At 46.4% G+C, this 12976-nt stretch overlaps 1 long non-coding RNA gene across 1 annotated transcript; it reads right to left on the minus strand.

Annotated features, from left to right (window-relative positions):
• Positions 1–8447: 8447 nt before the first annotated feature.
• Positions 8448–11133, minus strand: LOC118985894 (uncharacterized). The gene is made up of 2 exons (XR_005066221.1): positions 10749–11133; positions 8448–9247 (listed from the first exon to the last, which is right to left on the minus strand). It is a non-coding gene; the product is annotated as an uncharacterized LOC118985894 (long non-coding RNA).
• Positions 11134–12976: the final 1843 nt, after the last annotated feature.

A 12976-nucleotide genomic window follows, 5' to 3' on the forward strand; every position in this document is an offset into this window, starting at 1 on the left:
ATTTTCCCTCTCGGGAAGAGTGAGATGTTTTACTCCTAAGTGGACTCTGAGAGGTGGTCTATGTACTCAGACTCGTTCATGAGCCTCTTCCAGAGACACAGAGCCTGTGCCCCTGCCTGCATTGGCTGCTTGGGAAAGCGTAGCTCAAGGGCTGGTTTCATTTGCCCACCACAGCCAAACGCTAGGCACATGCGTTAGAGTCTGGGCTCTGAAGGGCCGTCCAGATCATGTTGATTAGCGTCACCTGTAATAATCGCTGTGTTTCTTGGGGAGAGGGCACCGGGGTTGTAGGCAGATTCAGTGTGTTCTGTAGGCAATCACGTTATTCCTCTTTGACCCAGTTTTCTCACCTATAAAGTGGCGATAACACTGACTGGGTTGGTGAAGGGCTCAAATCAGATAAAGCGTGTAAAAGAGCACGTTGTAAACTTGAAGAGACAAAGGCACATCTGTGCTGGTTGATTATTTTGACTGCCTCTTGCCACACACCTACCCTGCTGGCACCGTGCTTAAATGACTTATGGGCAGCCTCTGATTTGCTCCTCCCTCCCACTTCCCCCAGCCCTGGGAAGTAGGAACTACTGTTATTCTCTTTCTGCACAAGGAAAAACTATCAGAAAATTCTCACAGTTTTCCGAAGACCACACAGCCGGTGGCGGTAAACCAGGATTTGGCTTCCCAAAGGCAGTGCTGGCAACCGCCATGCTCTGCTGGGGGCGTTCGGGGAGGGGGAGATCACCCGAGAAACAGGAAGCTATCTGACGCTGAAAGTTCCCTTGGCCGGTTATTCCACATCCTTTTAGTAACAGGTATTTATTGATCAACTATTGTGTGCCAGGTACTAGGGATCCAGCAGGGAATGAAAAGTCTTCGTTCTCAAGGGATTTGCATTGTAGTAAGTAGACGTGAAGAAATGTACTGTGGTTGTCGCTGGTTAGGTACTGTAGAGGAAAATTCAGGGCACGGGGGCCGAAGAGGGGGAGCAGTGCTGTTTTAGGTGCAGAGCTCGGGTGGGGCCTCCCTGAAGAGCGGCTATGAAGAAGGGAGGGGCACTCACTCCGATTTCTGGAGGGAGCGCATTCCCAGCAGAAAACAGAGGAAACAGCAAGTGCAAAGGCCCCGAAGCTGAAGTGGGTGAGTGAAGAGCTGCGAGGAGGTCCCTGTGGCCGCAGTGGCAGAAGGGAGGCAAGACACAGCAGTAGATCACAGCGGGAGAGTTCACTCATGCTGCGGCCTAGCGGGCAGCCGTAAGGCGAGGCTTGGCTTTCACTCGGCAAGATACGGAAAACCTTTGTAGGGACTGAGCAGAGGAGGGTCCTGGTCTGACTTATGTTTCTGAAAGGCCTCTTTGCCTCGCAGAGAAGCAGTGGGAGGAAGGAAGAGTAGAAGCAAGGAGACCAATATGGAGCTGTTGCCGAAATGCAGGTGAGAAAGGTGGAAGGCCAGACAAAGGTCACTGAACTGAAGGTGGTAGGCAGAGGTCAGATTCTGCATATGTAAAATTATTTTTAAATTTCAAGCTTTTTAAAAAAAAGTGTAAGTCTTTGCATAGTTTTAATCATGCAGTATATGCAGTGTCCTGTCCTGTCTTTCACTTGATTGTATACCACTCTCCGTGTTGTTCCATGGCCTGGGTAAACGTTTTTAATGATATGAAATTCCACTGAGGGGTGTCCCAGAGTTTATTATTGTCCTATTATGAGAACCTGGTATGTTCCCAATTTTTCACTATCCGAAAAATATTTTTATATGGATTTTGTCTTTTTACTTGTTTACTTTTGTTGTTGTTTGTAAGGGGTTTTTTGTACTTAAAATATTCCTTAAGATAAATTTCCAGAAGTGGATTTGTTAAGTCACAGATTTAAATACAAAAACTTTCATTATGGAAAAACTCAAATATAAATCATAAGTGATCAAATAAATTTCCAGTTTCAATAGCTGTAAGCACTTTATCAGTCTTGTTTCATTTACAGTCTCAGCCCCAAGTCCAGGTCTTAAAGAGAGTCTGACTGTGTTGAAGGAAGAGCCATCCAGGTCCACGGACACACTGTGTGTGGGTCGGAGGTGAGGGAAGTCTAGGGTGCGCTGAGGCTTAATTAAGACCCAAGCAACAGGGAGGAGTTGTCCCTGACTTGCAGAGTGACCGTGATGCAGGTCACTCACCCCTCTACCTTACCTCTGAGTTAGTTCCAGGTGCTAATGGTGGTTCCAGCAATGTTAACGCAGGTGGTCTCCAGGGCTTCTTGCAATGGTGGTCCCTAAGGCGGATTCCAGGAAGCTGCGACTCAGGAAGCACCTACACGTGATTTTGACACCCAGAGGCCTGACATCTACTTCAGTCGTGTGCAGACCAGCAGTATCAACATCACCTGGACACCTGGAAGTGCAGACTCCCTCTAAGACCGAAGTCCCGTCTAAGTGGTGCTTTACCATGATGAAAATATGACCAGATATTTTTGAAGAGGTTCACGTGTTAGATTTCAAATGCGTAAGGGTCTGGATTCAAATTCTTATGGTCACCTCTCAATGACTCTGCCTTGTCAAGTTACTCAAATGTTCTGATCCTAATTTGTCTTTTACGAAAAATAAATGTGTAATAGGATCTTTAAAAAAAAAAAGGAAAATGCAGGCTCCCAGCTTCCCCGCACCCCCACACCTGCTGAATCAGAAGCTCTGGAAACCTTCAGCTCTTTAGGAGTTAAAGTTTGAGCCACATGGGTCCGGAGACTGTGGGCCTGCTCTGCAGCCCCACCCACGCTGCTGTCCACCGTCACCCCGATAGCAACCATGATGGGTGGTTTGAGGAGGTGGGAGTAGCGTTCAGTTCGCATTGTGACATTGACTGATTTATCTATTGTACATTGAGGAAAGTACACGACCAGATAGTCAAACCCTCAACTTCACTGATTTTATTGTTCTAGAAATGGGTCCACATTTTTATAAACAAAACAATGGGAATTACCGGTTTTAAAAAAATTAAGTAACTTCCAAGCCTGTTAAAAAAAATTAAGTAACTTCCAATAGAGATGGGTTGTGGATTAAGCCAAAAAGGAGAAGCAGTGTGCACAGGAACCAAAGCTGGGAGACACGGTCCTCCAAAAATGTAGAAGGGAGTGGAGAGGAAGGGAGTGAGGAAGGAGAGACAGGATAGAGGAAGAAAAAAAGTTGAGCTCTCATTTCCATGATCTGTTCAAAGAGGCTTAGTGATGATGACTAATAATAATAAGCATTCCCAGGCCCAGAAGTAAAGATCCCTTCATTTTCTATCCTTAGTGGAGTTGATGGGAAAATCCACGGCGTGAAGGCAGATCCTGCACTCTGGAGTAAGTTGTTAGAATTCAGATTCTCACCTGAAGCCTCATTTATTTCAGGGTTGGGACCTTTCCCCTGAAATATCAGTATTTAAGGGCAAGCAGGTTTGCTTTGTTTTTACGGGTATCGATCAGCAGCCCAGGATGCCAAGCCGAACCGGATAAACAGTGGGAAGGACAAGAACAAAAGGCATTTTCCAGCAACCACCTCTCCACCCAGGTTCAGTGACTCAGCAGGTGGGGACAGTGCCTACCCAGGTGTGGCAGAGGGGAAGCCTGGGAGGAGACCCCACCCCTCTCTGGAAATCCTCTCTTTAAAAAAGAATTGGCGACTTCCATTCATTCTTGCAGTACAGGATCTATTTTTCCTCTCTAGTGGGGTCCAGCAAGTACAGGGCGCTAGCTAGCAGGAGGGCATGAGCTTTTCAGCACCTCCTCAGTCCTCCTGACAATTCCAAAGAGGAAGTCTCGGTTCTGTGCCAGCACGTGTTTGAGAGAGCGCACCTCTTGGAGTCAGACATAAGCTGTCTAGAATTAGTAACACCGTTTTGCTTTCATTATACTGTATTTATTTTTAGATACGTTGTATTTGCATGTTTTCATTTACAGATGTGGTTTAGAGTTTCCTTTTAAGAAATTTATTTAGGTTACAAAAATGAGTTGGTTTAGAGAAAAATAATAACTAACTGATGGCAAGTGGATTATGAAGATTACGTTTAGGAGACCCTCATTCACCCTTATTTTTATGCCAGGCCCCAAAGACCCTCAGAACAAGACCCATGGGGCTGTCAAGGGGGAGGGGCAAGTATTGAAATTATTTTTAAAAAGAAACTCTATTGTCTCACTCTTCACATCTCTATGCTATTGTCAAGACTTTCTCCTCATATCATACTCATTAATGTTTCAAGATCTTATTCTAGAAATGTCCCTCTTCTGAGCTCCTCCAGCACCTTGGAATTGCACTAATAACCAGCATATATTGTTTCCCATGTGCCATGGCTGTGTTCTAAACACTTTACATAAGCTAACTCATCAAAGTCACAGAATAACTCCATGAGGTTGGCCTTCTAATTAACTCCTTTTTATAAATAAGGGCTCTGAGGCCCAGAGAAGGGAAGCAAGTAGCTCAAGCTCATACAGCTTGTGAGTGACTCGAACCTTGAAAGTGGGGGACAAATGTCAGTGCCTTGGCCCCTGTGCTGTGCTGCATCTAATGTCACTTATCAGAGGACCTTTGCTTCTTCGTTTCCCCAGCTAGATCAGAGATTCCAGTGACAGGGACCCTGCCTGGTGTATCTCCCTCTTCCAGCACCCGGCCCATTGATTGCCTGGCTTATAAGAATGCCCACTGTATGTGGTTTGGTTGAATGAACGGATATGCAGAGAAAGTGGTTTGGGAAGGTGAGATGACTTCTCGCATCATGGAACATTCATGGAGGAGGTTGGGCGAGTTGAATGATGGGTGTGATTTCAACAGGTCCTCATGGGGAAGAAGAAACAGAATTCTGGATGAAGAAAACCATGTTGGCAAAGGTGCACACTGAGGGCCGTAATTTGTCTAACGTAGCTGGATTGGGGGAAGAGTTGAGGAAGTTCATGGGTGTCAGGACACAGCAGGGGTGGCAGGGTACAGAGTTTGTATTCCTAGGAGCAGTGGGGAGCCAATGAAGGCTGCGATGCGAGGGAAGTGACACAGTCAAAACTGGATGTTAGGGCTGTTAATATGACTGTGGCTTTAAAATGACTCGGGGGAAAGACTATGGTGAAAACCAGACAAAGAGCGAAGTCTGTGGGGAGTGGGGAGCAGTGAGTGCCACGTGTAGGTCTGAGGAGGCAGAGACTAGAGACGAGGGAACAGATGAAGGTTTGAGCAACACGTGAAGGGCCTGGAATACCAAACCTGGAATCTGGCCCTTTCCTTTTCAGGGAACAGAGGAGGCTTTCAAAGTCGGGGTGCTTGGTCAGGTCTTACTTGGGGCTTGGCTCTGGATCAAAGGCAAGCAAATGGGGTGAGGGTAGGGGAATGGAGTGATCTTTCAGAGCTCGCTAAGGAGCAACCTGAACCATCTTTGAATGAAGGGGCCCCTGTGGTGCCCTTTGAGGACAGGACCAAAAGGCAGAGCTCTGACCATGTAAATCATTCCAAAAAAATTTTTTTGACCTGGCTGGTGTGGCTCAATGGACAGCCAGGTGTGGCTCGTTGGCCAGCAAACCAAAAGGTCACCGGTTTGATTCCCAGTCAGGGCACCTGCCTGGGTTGTAGACTGGGTCCCTAGGTGGGGGCGTGCAAGAGGCAACCCATTGACATCTCTCACACCGATGTTTCTCTCCCTCCCTCCCTCACTTCCCCTCTCTCTAAAAATAAACAAATTCTTTAAAAATGTTTTTGCTCTTTATTTATTTTTAAAAAGATTATATTTATTTATTTTTAGACAGGGGAAAGGAGGGCGAAAGAGAGGGAGAGAAACATCAATGTGGTGTTGCCTCTCACATGCCCCCTATTGGGGACCTGGCTCAAAACCCAGGCATGTGCCCTGACTGGGAATCAAACTGATGACCTTTCGGTTCACAGGCCTGCACTCAATCCACTAAGCTAGACCAGCCAGGGCTTGCTTTTTTAAAAATTATATTTTATTGATTATGCTATTATAGTTGTCCTGATTTCTCCCCCTTTGCCCTCCACCCAATGCCCCCCACTCCCTCAGGCAATCCCCACACCATTGTTCATATCTGTGAGTCATGCATGTAACTTCTTGGGCTACTCCATTTCTTATACTGTACTTTACATCCCCATGTCTATTCTGTAACTACTTGTACTTCTTAATTCCCTCACCTCTTCACTCATTCTCCCCCTCCCCACTCCCATCTGGCAGCCTTCCAGTAACTTCTTTTCTCTTGCTTTTAAGAGTCTTTCTTTATCTTTACCCTTGGCCTTTTAATAATGATCTGTCTTAGAGTGGGCCTCTTTGCATCCTTCATAATTGGGACTCTCTGTGCTTCATGGCCTTGCATGTCTATTTCTTTCACTAAATTAGGGAAGTTTTCTTTCCTTATTTCTTCATATAGATTTCCAATTTTTTGTTCTTTCTCCTCTCCTCTTGGCACCCCTATGAGGCAAATGTTCTACTTCTTAAAGTTGTCCCAGAGACTGATTATACCGTCTTCATTTTTTTAGATTCTTTTTTTCTTCTTGTTCTGCATGATTGTTTTTTACTTTCTCATGTTCCAAATCATTGATTTGATTCTCAGCTTCATCCACTCTACTGTTGTTACCCTGTAAATTATTCTTTATTTCAATCAGTGTATTCTTTGTTTCTGACTGGATCTTTTTTTTTTCCCTCCATCTTTCCATGTGCTTTATTGGCCATTTGTGTATTTTCTTTGGAGAAATGTCTGTTCAAGTCCTTTGTTCATTTTTAAATTTTTAAAAAAATTTTAATTGTTGTTCAAGTACAGTTTTCTGCCTTTTTCCCCAACCCCAGCCCCCCCCCAGCCCTCCCACCTTGCTCCCATTTCTACCCCACTCCTGTTATTGTCCATGTGTCCTTTATACTTGTTCCTGCAAACCCTTCATCCTTTTCCCCTGAAATTTCTACCGCTCTCCCCTCTGGTCACTGTCAGCCTGTTCTCAATTTCAGTGTCTTTGGTTATATTTTGCTTGTTTGTTTTATTGATTAGGTTCCTGTTAAAGGTGAGATCATATGGTATTTGTCTTTCACCGCCTGGCTTATTTTGCTTAACATAATGCTTTCTCCGATTGGATCTTCTTTAATGCTTCTTTAACTCACTAAGTTCCTTGAGCATCCTTATAACCAGTGTTTTGAACTCTGCATCTGATAGATTGCTCATCTCCATTTTGTTTAGTTCTTTTTCCTGAGTTTTGATCTGTTCCTCCATTTGGGCCACGTTTCTTTGTCTCCTCATTTTGGCAGCCTCCCTGTGTTTGTTTCTGTATTAGGTAGAGCTGCTATGACTCCCTGTCTTGGTAGTGTGGCCTAATGTAGTAGGTGTCCTGTAGGGTCCAGTGGCACAGCCTCCCCTATCACCCAAGCTGGGTACTCTAGGTGCACCCTTCATGTGGGCTGACTACACCCTCCTCTTGTAGTTGAGCCTTGGTTGCTCTTGGCATGTCAATGGGAAGAATTTACTCAGGCCAGTCGGCTGCAAGGACTGGCTGTGAACACTGCCCACCAACTTCACCCTCCGTGGAGGATCAGCTGTGCAGGGGCAGGGTGGCGGTGCTCTGATGTCATCTGCAGCTGTCCACTGGTGCACAGGCTCTGGGGTTGCCCCAGGTGGTTCAGGCCAAGGTCAGCCCCCACCTGTGATTTGCTCAGGGCACCCTGCCTGAGCTGTAAAGCAATCTGAGATGGCTGCTACTTGTGCTGGGCTTGGAGATTCCCAGGTGAAGCCAAGTTGCAACTCTAATCTGGCTGCCCGTAGGGCTTACTGAAGCCAACTGTTGCTTGTTTTATAGGATTTAGGAGCCAAGGTGATCCATTCTTAAGGAAAAGCAGCTTGGGTGAGCCTGTAAATTGGGGGGGGGGGGCGTAGAACTTCTGTGGCTCTGCAAGACGGATCACACAGTGTTAGCCAAGTTGATGGAACCTCTGATTTGGCACCAGCCTATGGGCTCTGTGGGCAGAGGGCTCAGCAAAGGGACAGTGGCCTCTGCTTGCCCCACTGCCAGACACTTCAGCTTCTCCCTGTTTGTCACTGGTGCCCAGCAAGCTGCTACCCTGGTGCTGGAGCTCAGAGAGAGTGAGTCTGAGCAAGTGAATCTGTGTGTGGGTTCCCCAAGAGGAACCACTCCGGGCTCCAGCAGCCTCCTCCACTGACTCAATCTGCTCTGGTTTTCACAGCCAGAAGTTGTGGGGACTTACCTTCCTGGCACTAGGGGGCCTGGTGTGGGTCTGGGACTCCTTGCTCCCAAGATATTCCCTCCCAAATTTTTATCCACAGGGGAGTGGGGCCAGCCCATTCCACATTTGTATGTCTCCTCCCAGTCTGGATGGGTATGGCTTCTTCAATTCCGTAGTTGTCAGACTTCCATTCAACCAGATTTCCAATGTTCCTGAGTTGTAATGTTGACGCAGTAGTGCAAAGAGGCAAGCCATGTCTACCTATGTCACCATCTTGACTGGAAGTCTCCGAAAACTTTATTGAAAATAAATTTATTCACAAAATAAACAATTCCAAAACTACAGAACAATATATCTGTACAGTGAAAAATAAGTGCCTGTTCCTAGGCCAGAACCCTCCCCAGCGGCAAACGTTGCCAATGGTTTCTTTTAAATCTTCCAGAAATTTCTCATGCCATTCATAAGCATCCACCTATGTGTACATTGGTTTAAAAAAATCCCACAAAATTGTACTGTCTGGCTCTTACTTTCTTCAAATATCATACCTTAGAGCTTTTTCCATATCAGATTTGCACATCTTACTTTTTTTCACTCTCCATATTCTGTAGTATGAACGGACTATAATGTATTCAACGTATCGTGAGATGTCTAGGCTTGACATTTCCGTCTGTCTGTGCTGAGCAAAGCGGCAGTGAAGAACCTGGAACAGAAGCCATTTCCCACGTGTGCACATTCATCAGTAAGATAGGTTTCTGCCACTGGCACTGCTGGTTGGTGTACATGGGTGTGTGCATTTCGGATTTTGATCGGCATGGCTGGTGCCCTCCAGCAAAGCTGGGCTCATTGATCCCGCCGGGCACAGTGCCTGTTCCCGACACCATCTGGCTTCCTTAGCTCTTCACGTGGCTGTGGGAGAAGCTGCTGGTCTTGGATCTGGATGCCTTGATTTCTGTCCTGATGCAGAGCGTTGCCAGCTGTGCACGGCCTAGGAGATGGGTTCAGATCCCGGCTCAGCCACTAGCTTATGTGAGACTTGAACAAGTTGTTAGCCTGTTTGGACCTAGGCTTTTACATCTGTAAAAGGAAACAATATCTTCGGTCAAGTTTCCTCTTACTTGAGAGTCAGATCCTAAAGCACAAAGCCAAAATTTATTCTCTTTCTGTGCTAATTTGTTAGACTTGTGTGAGACATAACTCCATTCTGCTTGGTCAGGTCATTCTGTTGTGAGTACTTAAAGAACTAAGACGTTACAGGAACAAGTATAAAGGACACATGGACAAAAAATAAGGGGGTGGAAATGGGAGGGAGGTGGGGAGCACTGGGGGGTGGGCTGGGATGGGAGTAAAAGGCAGAATACTGTACGTGAACAACAATTAAAATAAATTTTAAAAAAAGAACTAATACTGCCATTGTATCTGCCACGTAGTAGATGCTGGATGGTTTATAGTATTATTATTTCGTGAAACTGCAAAATCTTTCCCAGGCTCAGTTTCTTTGGCTCTAAACCAGTGGTTGGCATGGGGCTGCCAGAGAGATTCCCAAATCCATGAAATGTTTTGCAGCTGTTACAACTATTTAGGAGAGGGGGGATTAAACTTTACTGGGACTCTGGCAGCCCTGCTAGGCACTGCCTGCTATGAGCTTCCTTTACTTCTCTCCCTGGCTTTTCAATGTTGTGTTTGTTCGCAGTGAGACCTCTTTCTCCGGTTGTTGTCAGTGAGTAAACAGGAACACTGAGCGCTCCGCCTGTGGGGGAGATGGGCTGGTGGGACCCGTTCTCTCCTGCCCCTAGATGGAAGATGAGGCCCCTGAGTAGTAGGCCCTGGAGGGAGCCAAGGAGACCAAAGGTGAGTGGGGGGAGGCAGGAAAGACTGTCTTTGTGGCAAGAAAGGCCCAGGCCCTCACTGAACTCTTTGTCTCCTCTTTGAGTATAAAACTCTTCGGAGTGGGTGACCGTTTGAAAGGGACACGAGGTTTGGAGTCCAAAGGCTTGGGTGCGAAGCCCAGCTTTATCACATGTCCACTGTGGGATCACTGGGACTCATGTCCTCAACTGTGAAATGGGAATGCAGATTCAGCCATTGCACCCTTAGGAACTGAGTCCCTCCTCCTGCAGAACTTGCTCTCGAGTGGGAGAAAACAGACGAGAAATAATGTGTAAGGGGCGATCATGACTATGAAAAAGAGCGACTGGGGTGGCCAGGCAAGGCCTTGACGTCCAGACGACATCTGAGCAGAGACCTGCAAGAGGTGAGTGAGTTAGCAAGCCGTCTGGGGATGGGCATTCCAGGGAGAAGGAATGACAAGTACAGGAGGGCTGGAGTGGAGGTTAGCCTAGTGTGTTTGAAGGACAAGGAGTAGGGGGTGCAGTATGAGAGGGAGCAGTGTTGTCTCGTAAACTGAAGGGTAGTGTGTTCGATCCCTGGTCAGAGCACATACCATGCTGCAGGTTTGGTCCCCAGTCAGAGCATGTGTGAGAGGCAGCCAATTGATGTCCCTCTCTCCCTCCCTTCCCCTCTTTCTAAACTCAATAAGCGTGTCCTTGGGTGAGGATTAAAAAAAAAAGAATAACACATATTTCTCTGACCTTCTGTGGGTCAGGGATTTGGGAGCAGCTTGCCCATGCAGTTCTGGTCTCCCGCAAGGTGGTAGTCAGGTACTGCACTCATCTGAAGGCCTGACCGCGGCCGGAGGCTCCATTTCCAAGGTGGCTGGCAAATTGGGGTTGGTTCTGGGTGGGAGGCCTCAGCTCCTCTCACAGGGTTGTGGGTGACCTCACAACTTTGGGGCTGGCTTCCCTGAGACCAAGTGGCTTGAGAGACCAAGACAGAAGCTGTGATGTACTCTGTGACCTAGCCTCAGGAGTCATACACCCTCACTTCTGCCTTTTTCATGGCTCACACAGGCCAGCCCTATTCTGTGTGAGAGGCGACTGCATAAGGTCACAGGTACAAGGAGGAGAGGATCACTGTGGGCAGTCCTGGAGGGTGACTACCCACGTTTTTTGTTTGCTTGTTTTAATGAACATACAGTAAATTTTTTTGGTCCTTAGTTCTGTGAACTTTAACACGTGTAGATTTGCGTAACCACCACCACAAACAGGATACAGAACAGTTCCTCAACCCTCAAAAAACCCTCATGTTTCCCTTTGTAGTGACACACTCTTCCCGCCCTTCGCCTGTGGTATCTGCCGATCTCCCACCATAGTTGTGTATTTCTGAGGATGTCGTATAAATGAAATCATGTAGTATGTCACCTTTCGAAATGGGCTTCTTTCATGCAGAATAATGTCACTGAGACTCATCTAGGCAATTGCAGGTATCAACAGCCTGTTCCTTTTTATGTCCTGTATCTATATAACACAGTTTGTTCACGGGTTTACCCGTTAAAGGGCTTATTTCCTATTTGGGGGAATTACGAATAGAACTACTGTAAACATTAGTGCATTCTTTCTCTTGCAATGCCCGCTACTGTGATGATATGTATGTTAATTTTTTTATATTGTGCCACAAGTCCTTTACACCTTGTTTTTTGTTGTTGTTTTTTAGTTTTTCTCTCTGTTGTACAGATTGGTGCTTTCTATTGATCTGTCTTCAAGTTCAGAGATTCTTTCCTGCGACATCTCCTTGTTACTGTTTAGCCCATCCATGTGTTTTTTTTCAAATTTCTGTTACTGTATTTTTCAGTTCAGAAATTTCCATTTGGTATATGTCTATCTTCTATTTAGGAAATAGCTCAGGAAATCTCAGAGTCTTCATCCTTACTTGGAGTATTTTTTAAAATGTTGGTAAAACATGATAGCTCAAAATCTACCATTTAAGTCCATTTTAAGTGCACAGTGCCGAGGTGCTAACACACTCACATCGTTGGGAGCCGTCACCACGTCCATCTCCAGAGGTTCTCTTCTCTCCACACCAAAACTCTGTACCCAGTAAACACTAACTCCCATTCTCTCCTTGGAGTATTGTATTTAAAGATTTTATTTATTAATTTTTAGAGAGAGGGGAAGGGAGGGAGAAAAGGGAGAGAAACATCAGTGGTTACCTCTCATGCGCCCCACACTAGGGTCCTGGCCCACAACCCAGCCATGTGCCCTGAATAGGAATCTAACTGGGGACCTTTTAGTTCACAGCAGGCGCTCAATCCACTGAGCCACACCAGCCAGGGCTGCTTGGAGTATTTTTATCACTGCTCCTTGAAGGTCTTTTTCAAATCATTCCAGCATCTTTGGTGTGGGTGTCTTTTCATTACCTTTTCCCATAGGAGCCGAGATTTTCCCGATTCTTTGTATGATGAGTCATTTGTCCTGGATATTTTAAAAAATATTACGCTGTGAACTCTGGGTCTCATTTAAATCCACGGAGAAATTCTGCTCTTTCTTTCTTAGCAGGCAATTGGCAAAGTGGGTTCAGGTTGCAAACTCCATCTATCTACCTTCTGCAGGCTCCAATGTCAGCCCTGTTTTCAAATGCTCTGCGCGATGCCATGGGCATCTGCCCTGTGCGCATGTCACACGGAGGTCAATCGGGAACTCTGGCAGTGGCCCAGCTCCTTATTCATTCCTCTAAGCCGTTTAGGGTAGATCTACTCATATACCACTAGTGGGGGGGCCCAGGGGTCCATAAATAACCTTGTGGGCTGCTTTTCCTAACTTCTTCCCTCCCAGAGGTTTCCCGGGGACTTTCCGGTTCCCTGAGGCTTTATTTACCTAACTTTGATACGAATTTCCCACAACTGCAGCCGGGTCTGGGGCCAGAACAATAGGGGCTCATCCCACAGCTCTTCCAGTTAGAAAGGAAGGT

The sequence above is a fragment of the Sturnira hondurensis genome, unplaced genomic scaffold (assembly GCF_014824575.4).
Source record: "Sturnira hondurensis isolate 20B ecotype Veracruz unplaced genomic scaffold, ASM1482457v3 Scaffold0004136, whole genome shotgun sequence".
Lineage (NCBI taxonomy): Eukaryota > Metazoa > Chordata > Mammalia > Chiroptera > Phyllostomidae > Sturnira > Sturnira hondurensis.